The sequence below is a fragment of the Echinops telfairi genome, unplaced genomic scaffold, assembly GCF_000313985.2.
Source record: "Echinops telfairi isolate 266 unplaced genomic scaffold, ASM31398v2 ScPeMD7_18;HRSCAF=68, whole genome shotgun sequence".
In the NCBI taxonomy this organism is placed as follows: Eukaryota; Metazoa; Chordata; class Mammalia; order Afrosoricida; family Tenrecidae; genus Echinops; species Echinops telfairi.
Genome location: NW_022103915.1, coordinates 59,285,466 through 59,296,559, shown reverse-complemented (window position 1 = coordinate 59,296,559; position 11,094 = coordinate 59,285,466).

Sequence of the window (11,094 nt, the reverse complement as noted above, 5' to 3'; positions counted from 1 at the left end):
CCGCCCCCAAAGTCTTCCGGATCGGTTCTCCCTGGCTATGGAGCGGAACTGGTCAGGGCATTTGCCAACGGGGTCATTTTCTTTTTTAATGTAAATGTGGCCATCTCGGTCCATGAAGGCTTTGGGGGAGAAAGACTAGGCGTCCGTCCGTAGCTTAGTTGATTTTATATGCATTGTATAAAGTTGACTGCTTTGAAAATCTTTTGCCATTCTGAATGACAGGCTCCCGCATTGGGGCAAAGCTAGCTCTTGATGTTTGAGTTGCAAAATATCACAGTTACAAAAGGACTGGACTCTCCGAAGTATCTTCAATTTACATGGAAGGAAATGCAGGAATACTTAGCACACACTCATACACAGAGAGGGAGCATCGGAGAACACACTGATGTTTTGTTTATTTATTTATTTTGTTGTAGTCACAAAAAATCAGTGCTTCCTGCCAGCAATCTACTTTGATGAATATATTCTTCACTATCCAAATGACATATGGGTGGGGAAGTGATTAGAATGGTTTAAGACATACATTTGTACATATGTTGCAAAAGCAATTGCAATGAAAAATCTGGAGTATAGTATTCATATGTCTGCTCCCATAAAGGACTGGTTTACACTGCAGGTCTCTCTCCTCCTGCTGTACTTCTGCTTCGGGGAGTCGGGCGGGGGAGGGCACCCATAGCACTACACAATGAATAGTCCCAGTGTTTTCCACAAGGCCCTTTTCCTCGGTTCTATGAATTATGCACATTATTTTTACAGGATATGGTCTAGTGCTTACCCTCCGGGTTTATAAAATAAGAGAGACCAAGGATTTTGAAAGGGTCCCAAAGAGATGCCCCAAGGTGTTGAAATCTCCATCTTTATGAAATGCCATTTAAGCAACACTCTGTGAGTGAAACTCAATGGCATAGCTCACTGGAAGTGAGTGAGGCTCCGTGGCCACGTGTGGGAGGGAAGAGCAGGGAAATCTGTCTTTTCTAAGTAGATCGTTCCTACACACTGCAACACAGTAGCTCGCTGGGGCAGTAAAACTGCAACTCTTCTCTCTGACCACGGCTCAACATGTATCTGTCTGATTCAAGAGACTATTCCAGATTTCAGATGATCATGTTCTGAAATAGCGCTTTACCTCCATTGTTATGCTGTTCTTTGACTCTCATTTGTAAAATCAGATGGATGCTCTTTTAAGGGTCTGCAGGACTCTAGGTGGGCATATTTTCTTATGGGCACAACCAGCATGCCATTATGTAACCAAGGAAATGGGACTAAGGCAGTATCCCTCAGGGGAATGACTTTTCTTAGCCTTCAACAGTCGGACGGAAGCTTCGGGAACCCGGGGTCTTTCTGTGTCATACAATGCACACCCCTGCAAAAGGAAGCACTGCATAGCCCTGGGCTGCAGTTTTGAATGGAATGTTAGCATTTGGCTTTTGAATGTAGCTAAGCTGTCCTTTTCCAACGGTGAAAACAAAACAAGCGCATCTACTTTACTCTGGGAATAAAAAGATAAATCAGCCTTCCAAATACTTTTGATTTCACAGGCAATGTGTATTGATGAGCATAAACACCATTACCTCCACTCGTAATATCAGTGCTCTGAGTGACAAGGTGCCAGAACCAGAATGGCAGATTTTATAGGTAACTTATTAATTGGCTTATATGACAGGGGAAAATGTTGGCTTTATATGGATTTACTATATACAGATTTTTTTAATATAAAAAAGTTGAATAAGTTACATATGAAAACAATTGATTAATTCAACCAAACAAGGTTTCCTCCTCTTCCTCCTCCTCCTCCTTCTCCTTGAAAGTCAATTATTTATTAGGCTACCATAGTCAAACCGGCATGCATTGTTGACAGGTGCTGTCAAGTCTGGTCCAACTAATAGTGACCCTGTGTACAACAGAAGGAAACACGGTCCAGCCCTACACTATCCTCATCATTGTTCTTATGTCTGCACCCATTGTGGCAGCCACTGTGTCAGTGCATCTTGTTGAGGGCCTTACACTGGTGTAGACACACCTTAGCCTTAGCTATTAAAGGCCCTCAGGTGGCAAGCCTGGCCCGAAATTTGACAGGGAAAGCAATTCTTCATTAGAGAGAAGAACCCTAGTATATCCAGAGACTCTAACAAAATCAGGCCTAGGATACTGTACATGGTACAATTCAAACAGCATCCTAAAGGAGTTGTGGAAGTAGCTTGAGGTTTCCATAGCTTCTTGGATTTTGTGTAGATGTGAATATAGATGCCACTTGTATTATTTTTCAGCCCAATCAAATGTTTGGTCCATTGGTTCGGCGCTTGACTACGAACCCCAAATACAGCAGTTGGCACCCACCAGCCTCTCCATGGGCAAACATTGTAGCAGACGACTTCGGTAAAGATTTACAGTTTTGAAGGTTCTACAGGGATGTTCCACTCTATCCTGAACGTTTCTGTCAGTCAGAATGGACTCACCCTTCACTGGCAGTGGATTTGTTTTTCGGGGTTTGGTATCTCGAAGCAGCTGCAGTGGACCACTGTGTGATGACAAGCTCAGGAAAATGTAGGCGCTTTCTTCTAACAGATTAATTGCCTGTCTGCATTTTATTGGCTATGCTATTGTTAAGTGCCATTGTGTTCTTACCATCTCACAGCCACCCTGTGCACAAAAGAAAACAATCACTGCCTGGTCATGAGAGACCACGTCTCGTGGGTTGTCAGGACTTGACACTGAAGTAGTGGGACAGCAGTGAGAACAGCTCATAGCTCTGGAACCATCACCGGATTTGGGAAAACTCCGAATCACAGTGATGGAGCAAACCCTGCCCTTTCTATGCATGCCAGTCTTCCCTGGCAATGTAAGTACTGATGTGGACTAGGCCTGGTATATTTATAGCTACATCCTGTTCCCCTGCCAATTCTTTAATTTATGCAGGTGCCTCTCCACATTGTGGTGTCTGGTTGGTTCAAATGGGTAAGCACGCCCTCCTGAGTGAGCCCCAGTGGTGCTGGTGGGTAAGCATTCGTCAGCTGACTTCAGAGTTTGTAGTTCAAACCCATAATCCACTCCACAGGAGAAAGATGAGGCTAACTGTTCTCATAAAGATTTACCGCCTCAAAAACCCTTGATAGATTGATTGTGTCAGAATCAGCTGGAAGGCGCTGGGTGCTGATGTTGTATACTAAGTGAAATATTGAGTGTTCAAATCCACCTGGAAGCACCTTAGAAGAAAGGCTTGGTAACCTACATCTGAGAAATTGTAGTCAGTAAGAATCCTGTAGAGCGCAGTTCTACTGAGACATATGAGGATGTTATGAATCAGAAGCAACTAAACCACAACAGGTGTGTGTGTGTGTGTGTGTGTGTGTGTGTGTTTCCTATGCATGCAATTGCCTGGCCAGTTTCCAAAAGTGCACAGTAATGTGGGAATCATCAATGACATCTAAGTAATTTGCCAGGAATTCTACACTCTGGTCATTGGACCACACTTACTTGTTATTGTTTGTTCTGGGTCACAGATCCATGACTCCTATCAAAGCTCTTTAGGTTGGTAAATGACCCTGAGTCGTAACACTTGTGACTACGCAGCTAGCCTCCTGGTCTAGCTAGCCCTTTCTTCTTGAAAATAAGCCTATTCTAAATAATCTAAAATAAACCTCATTGTCCTGGGGTTCTGCACTTGACACTTTAAACATAACACCTTCAGCTTTTCCCAAATAGACCAGATCTCTTAGGTAACTCAGATCATAAGAAACTTCCATAAGACCCTAAAATTGCAACAATCCCTTTAATGAACAAACTCTTATGTCCTGGTAAATTTTCTCTAGTCAAATTCCCATCCACTTAGTTTTATTACTTCCTACTTATTAAGCGCTTTCAACAGGCAGAAGTCTAAACACCATGACACAGGACTGGTTATTTCAGAGGATAATGGAAAACATGATTTCCTGTCAGTAAAGCAAAGCTGCTGCTGATCATTTCCAAGGAGGCAGACAGAGGGCACTTGCTCATAAGCAGTGACACCCAGACAGTGATGTAGAGTGTGAAACAAAGGTTTAATGTGGAAAACAGGAGTGAACCCCAACATAACTTTATTGAGAACAAAACAAGGTCATGAGAATAATAACTCCTAATTTTAAAAATGAGAGAGCAGCTCAAGTCCTCATTTTATTTAGTGGAAGGGACCAAGAACAGAGTGTAGCTTTAAAGAAGCAAATACCTAAAGGACCAAATTGAGGGTTCAAATGGAAAACAAGAGCCCAGGAAAGGATGAATATATAAATACTAGTTTTTGAGTTGCCAACGTAATTTTTTACCAGATGATGGGGCTAAGGTCTCAGATATACCATGTTGCTGGTGAGAAGCGTCTGACAAACAAGAAAGTGGAAGCGGGGGCACAACACCCCACAGGGGTCAGGGGCCTGGTATTCTTTGTATTCTATCTTTAGTTTAAAAGGGATAGCACATTTATGAGAGTTGTCACTCATTCAGTGAAGAGCATTTTCTCACACACTCTCCTTCCTTCAAGCCAAACACGATCGTTCACAGTTCTGGACTTTGAGGATTAGGTGAACTAGGCCACACATTTTAGGATTCCTTAGCACTTAAGATTTCTGCATGTCTGGAACATGAACCTGTCATTATGTCTTAGAAGTCTGTCCTTGAATGCTAACCCCATACCAGTCAAGCTGACTCCTCTCAAGGCTACCCCAGGTGTTACAGAGTACAAGTCCTCCTCCATAGGGGTTTGTTTGTTTGTGTTTGTTTGTTTGTTTGTTTGTTTTATACTGTAATCTTCCCCAGAGCAGACTGCCAAGCATGTCTGAAGCATCACCGAGTGGGTCAACCTGCCCAGCTTTAGATTAGTACAAGTTCAAACTATTTGAAATTCCCAGGGACCTTTCAAATACCATAATTTGGGTCATTTTTATAGCTTTGCTCTTGATTTATTCTGACTCTTCCGATTTTGGCATGTCTCCCTTGAACTCTTATAATTCTGACACTATTTTAGGAGCAGACACAATGCCAATTCGTTTCAGAATACAGACTGTTCAGTGCAGAGCATGGTGACATAGTAGGTAATTGTCTCGGCTTTGACATCAGGCTGCCCTGGGCTTGAATCCCTGACCATCCAAGTGACCTTGACATTTTCCTTATCCCATAATTTAAAAAGAGTAAAGGTTACTAAGAATTTTAAACAAAGTAATACACGTAAAATACATAGCTCAGCAGCTGACACGTAAGTGCTCAAAATTTTATTATGATGTTTTATATTTTTCCAGGATATGTATTAGTTACAAGTATAAGCTTAGGGAAGTATAAAACAAAGATTCATTTGAGGGAAGTTAACTAACAACTCTGATCCTATAGTTTTAGAAAGATAATTAAATTTTTTTTTCTTTAAAAGTATTACAATACTTTCTCTCACTCAGAGTTGGTCAATCCCCTTTATTTATTTAATATAATTTCTTATTAATTGGAAGTTAATACATATATCATATCATTCCATAGTTCAATCATGTCAAGCAGAATTGTACAATTATGACCACATTTGGTATCCAAACAACTTCTACTTCCTGGACTCCTTGACATCAGCTCCCTTTTAAACCCCCCCACCCCCAACCCTCCCACCATCACCACCACTGTACCCCCATCAAAACCCTTACTTTCCTTGCTGTCTCTATGGGCTCATCAATCCTGGGTTTCATATACCATAAAACAGATAACACAACTTCAAGCGGGTGACTCTCAATGACATCACTCCTCTGAGATACACCCTAATATGAACAAACAAAAACAAAGCAAATCAAAAATACAGAAAATGCTGAAAACTAGATCTGGTTCGGCAGGCATCAGAGCGGGGATCAACTGACCAAGTTTTAACTGTTCCTGTCAGATTTATGCCTTTGATCTTCTATACTCATCCCTCTAATGCATTCTGTTTAGTAATGACTTTCCTCCAATTCCTCTATTGTGAATAGAGGGAGTTCGCCAGAGGCTTATTTCCTGTGTAGTTCCCACAAATTAATCTTTGGCCCCAGTGTCATACATGTCTTCTGCAAACTAGATTCTCACAATTCAGGATGGCCAATCTCATTTAGTCCAATCACACAAAATTCTGAAGTTTTTCCATTGTTTATTTGTATGGTTTGGCATTCTTACTTAGGAACAGTTTGGTATCTTTTTTTTTTTTTAATTTATTTATTTATTTATCCTTTTTTTTTCAGTTTGGCATCTTTTAAAAACCTGAAAAGTTCAGAGAAAAATCAGACCTCTGGATGTTTTTTCTTAAAATGCTACATAGCTGTATGTATGCTGGAAGAATTCTATAGTTAAGTATTAATGCAGAGAACTTCCTGCTTCTCACTATTGTTGACATACTATCTTTAAAAAACAGATTCGTACTAGGCAATGATGATACTTTTAGCTTATCAGTAGACCATATAAAAGAGCAATAACCATGTTGGATTCTCTGATGGAAATATAACAACATCTTCTGTGTCTGACAAAGAATCAGACCACTGATAAGACATAAAGAAGAGAGTTGAACAAAAAAATTTCCCAAGATTTTACATTTGGAACAATTTCCAATGGGCATGTAATAGGAGGTAACAGAAAAGAAATGTGAGATCATAATGAGGTGATGGTTTTAAAATTTGCCATCATAAAACATATTTACACATGAAACTTTTAATGTGCCCTACCATTAACTACATCTAACTCATCAACCTGAGTAGCACTAGTGGCTGCTAACTGCAAGATCAGCACTTCTGCAGGAGAAAGATCTGGTGTCTGTGTCCTTAAAATTTACAGCCTTAGCAACTCTAAGAGCAGTTCTCTATTCTATAGGCTCAGTATGAGTCAGAATCAACTCGGTGGCACTGGGTTGTTGGCTGTAAAGATTTATAGTCTCTGAAAACTTATATAGGCAACTTGATGGTTGGTTGGTTTATGGTTTGGACAAGCTAGTTGGGGACAAAAGAAAAAAAAATCCCTCAAGGAACAATGGTTTCTTTTGTGTTTAAGACATAGTGTGTTTCTTATAATTACTCCATTTTCCAAAGTTTCTCTTACAGACTTCTTGCACTTACCCTAAGGGCGGTGGCTTATGCTTTGTCCTCATAGCAGGGAGAGCTGCCTTCTTCCACAAAACACAGCTGTCCTCCACTTTTCAATGTCCTCCACAATTCTTAAACCTTCATCCATATGTGACTTCAAGATACAAGGACTGACCGAGCTCCCACCTCATCAACCCCAAATCCCTCCCAGCACTTTAGCCTTCTAAGCACTTTCCTGTTGTCCAAGTTTATCAAGAAACAATGGTTGTCCTACATACCACTGAAACACATTTGCTTGGAAGAAGTATATCCAGACGCCCCTTAGAAGTGAAGAAGGGGAAGTTTAGGGTCCCATATTTGGACGTGTTGGTCAGAAAGACAAGTCCCCTGAAGAGTAGTGCATCATCCTTTGTGAAATAAAGGGTCAGTGAAAAAGAGAAAGACGCCAGAAAGGCTGAATTGACACAGTGGCTGCAAAAATGGGCTCAGATGAACACGTGGAAGGATGTTGCAGGCCGGGGCATGTCTTGTTCGGTTGCACACAGGGTCACTGCGGGTTAGAGCTGGCTGGATAGCACCTGAGAATCACCGCACACACCACTCACACGGGGACCAAATGTTACTCTTCTTATGCTTTCTTTCCCCGAATAGATCACAGTGATATCTCTACTCCTATAGATTCTGTGGTGTTTATTCCATAAGGCATTTTCCTCCACGAGTTCAGGAAAGCTATGAAAGACAAGCTTTCCGTACTAGAGATTCTTAAAATAGAAAAGGATCATTAATCCTCATGAAACCAAAAGAAAGACCACTGCCCTCCAGGGACCCACATGTACCTAACGTCCCACTCTGCTGACGTGCCTTACTTTCCTTGCTGGATGGCTCCATTCCACTTATCATTAGTTTTATACTAGCTCAGCGTTTTGTCTTGTTTTGTTTTTGTATCTTTATGAATAGAAAATGGAGTTTATCTCAATAGTGCATTCTCCCTGCTCTGGTTCATAGGGGAAAGGTGCTGTGTTCTAAATCTTTCATACTCTGACTGGAGCATTTAAAGTCTGAATCTGAGAATTCCCCTCAAAATTTTTTTCCCTCTCAAATGTCTGACCCTTCCTTTTTCCCTGGATTCTGCCCTTTTCCTGACTGGCTTCATGATTTACTTCAAAAATTGTACAGCCCCTGAGTAGCAAGAGCCATTGCCAGAGAGTAGATGTTGCCTAATGGTGCCCTGAGAGGTCTGAATAAAAATGGGCCACATAGTCTGCAAGGATGACATCCTTGCAGAAGCACACCACCACAGCTTTCTTCTACTGAAAATGATGACCTGTTGCTTAACAGCCAACAAGTGAACCTCTGTGCCACCAGAGTTTATCAGAGCAGTGAGAATTACAGTAACAATCAAAAACAAATTGAATGGAGAATAGTTCAATATATTTGCTATGGCTGTACAGTCCAACTATCTACTAATAAGTTAAAGGGATACAGCTAAGCTTTGTCAAGTTAGAGTAACCCAAGAATGCAAAACATCACTATGGAAGTGTGCTGGAGAAGACTCAAGGAGTCCAGGTTGCATTGCGGATTACACGTTGGGCTGTTAATCACAAGGTCAGCAGTTCAAAACCACCAGCCTCTTCTCAGAGAAAAATGAGACTTTCTGCCCCCAAAAAGATTGGCAGCCTGGGAAAATCACGGGGCTGTTCTACTCTGTTCTATAGGGTCACTGAGAATCATAATTGACTCAATAGCAGTGATTTGGTTTATTTGGGTTTGGACAAGTTTCAAAGACATGCAGGACAATCAAGGGAGAACTGGGAGACGACGTGCCTAGAAGGAGGGGTGGGGAAACAGCTGCAGGCAAGAAATTGATCATTGGAAGTTGGAAAAGTAAGAGAGGATCACCACACTGGAAGGGAAAAGCAAATCTGAGGAGTCAGTTACATATATGTGGCTGATTCTTGTGATTGTGATTGCCAAGGTTAACCTGGGTTTGGTCCCTGCAAGTTCTGTTCTCCTCACTCTCTCTGGTTACCTGAGAGAGTATGGCATGTCACCTTTGTTCTTATAAAGATTATTTCATCGAACTCACAATATTTTCCTGAAGTAAATAGTAAATTTTAGAAATGTAGGAAATCTTGTACCATGGAGTTACTTGATTTTCAAATATGAAAGAGCTAGATCAGTGTGATCCTCAGAAATCTGGAGTTCCCAGCCAAAGAGTTTTTGTAAGTGAGAATACGGGAAAAGCAAACAGAGGCAGCTTACACGTCTCCTGGGCTGGCCCACACAAAGGTGACATGCCATACTCTCTCAGGTAACCAGAGAGAGTGAGGAGAACAGAACTTGCAGGGACCAAACCCAGGTTAACCTTGACTGCTCTCTAAAGAGAGCTAGGGAAGGTAGGAATGGCAGAGAAGAATCTACACAAAAGTTCCGTGGTCACTCGTGTGTTCAAAACAAGTCTGTAAACGTTCACTTCCTCACTCTTTTTCTCTTTTTCCTACTTCCATGTGACCCAAAGAAGAATATTTCCTCTTCTTATCTGTTGTTGTTCGTAGGCATTCTAGGTTGCAATTCATAACAATCCTATGCAGAACAAAACACTGCACCATCCTCACAATTGGTATGTTTGAGCCCATTGTGGCAGCCACTATGTCAATCTATCTTGTTGAGGGCCTTCCTCTTGTGTCTTGACCCTCTCAGGGGTCCTCAAACTGTGGCCCGCGGGCCGGACATTTATCTTGCCCACCGGGTGTTTTTGCCCTGTTTGTTTTTTTACTTCAAAATAAGATATGTGCAGTGTGCATAGGAATTTGTTCATAGTTTTTTTAAACTATAGTCCAACGGGTCTGAGGGACAGTGAACTGGCTCCCTGTTTAAAATGTTTGAGGATCCCTGCTCCTTTATCAAGCATGATGTCCTCTTGATAGGAAGTCTCATCATTCTTGCATCTAAGGAGCATTCTGGCTGTACTTTGAAGCCAGATTTGTTTGCTTCTGGCATTCAATGAATGTTCTTTGCTAACACCGTACTCCAAACACATAAACTCTCCTATAGTCTTCCTCGATTGTTGTCAATCTTTTGCATGCTATGACAGGATTGAAAATATTATGGTTGGGGACACTTTCTCCACACTTCATTGTGACGTTCTTGCACTTCAACACACTTTAAAGAGATCCAAAGAACAAATCTTCCCCCCTTAAATAAAATTCATCTATAGGAGTGACTTTTAAACTTTATTTTCTTGCTTATTTTTTCCTTAACCAACTACTAGAAATATGCTTTATACCATGACTTATATGTTTATATTATATGTACATTTATGTGTGTGTGTGAGTGTGTGTCTACACACACATTATTTTGGGGCTTCAAAAAGTTCATGAAAAAATCCTGTGATCTTTTGCTTCCATTTTTCACAAAAATGTGAACCACCCACATGCCTGTCTAGCTACGCAATTATTTTTTCTCGTGAATCATTTCCTTTCATTACATGTGAATTCTTCTGAAATTATTTTCTATTTCAATTCATTCCATTTCCTCTCTAGTATTTTATTTTAAAGTATGGAATGAATGTATTATATTTACTTTATAATTCCTTAATGTTTCATGCACTATCTCACGGAAGAATTATAAAACTAATTTAACATAAAGGAGCCCTGGAGACCTAGTGGGTTTAAAAACTAGCCGCAAGGTCACCAGTTCAATTCCATCAGCAACTCCATGAAAGAAAGATGTGTCTGTCTGCTCCTATAAAGATGTACAGCTTCAGAAACCACAGGGAGCAATCCTACTCTGGCCAATGTATGCAATGGAATACTTAACCAAGCCTCTTTATTAGACATTTGAATGTTTCCAAAGTTTATCATTTACGGAAATGGTATAGAACATCAATAATATACAAGCAAAGAAACAATAAGGGTACTTTTAGCTGATAAGTGAAAAACAAAATAAAGCAGTACAGTGAACCCTCGTTTATCGCGGTTAATCGGTTCTAGACCCTACCGTGATAAATGAAATTCTGCGAAGTAGGATTCCTTATTTGTAAATCAAATATTTT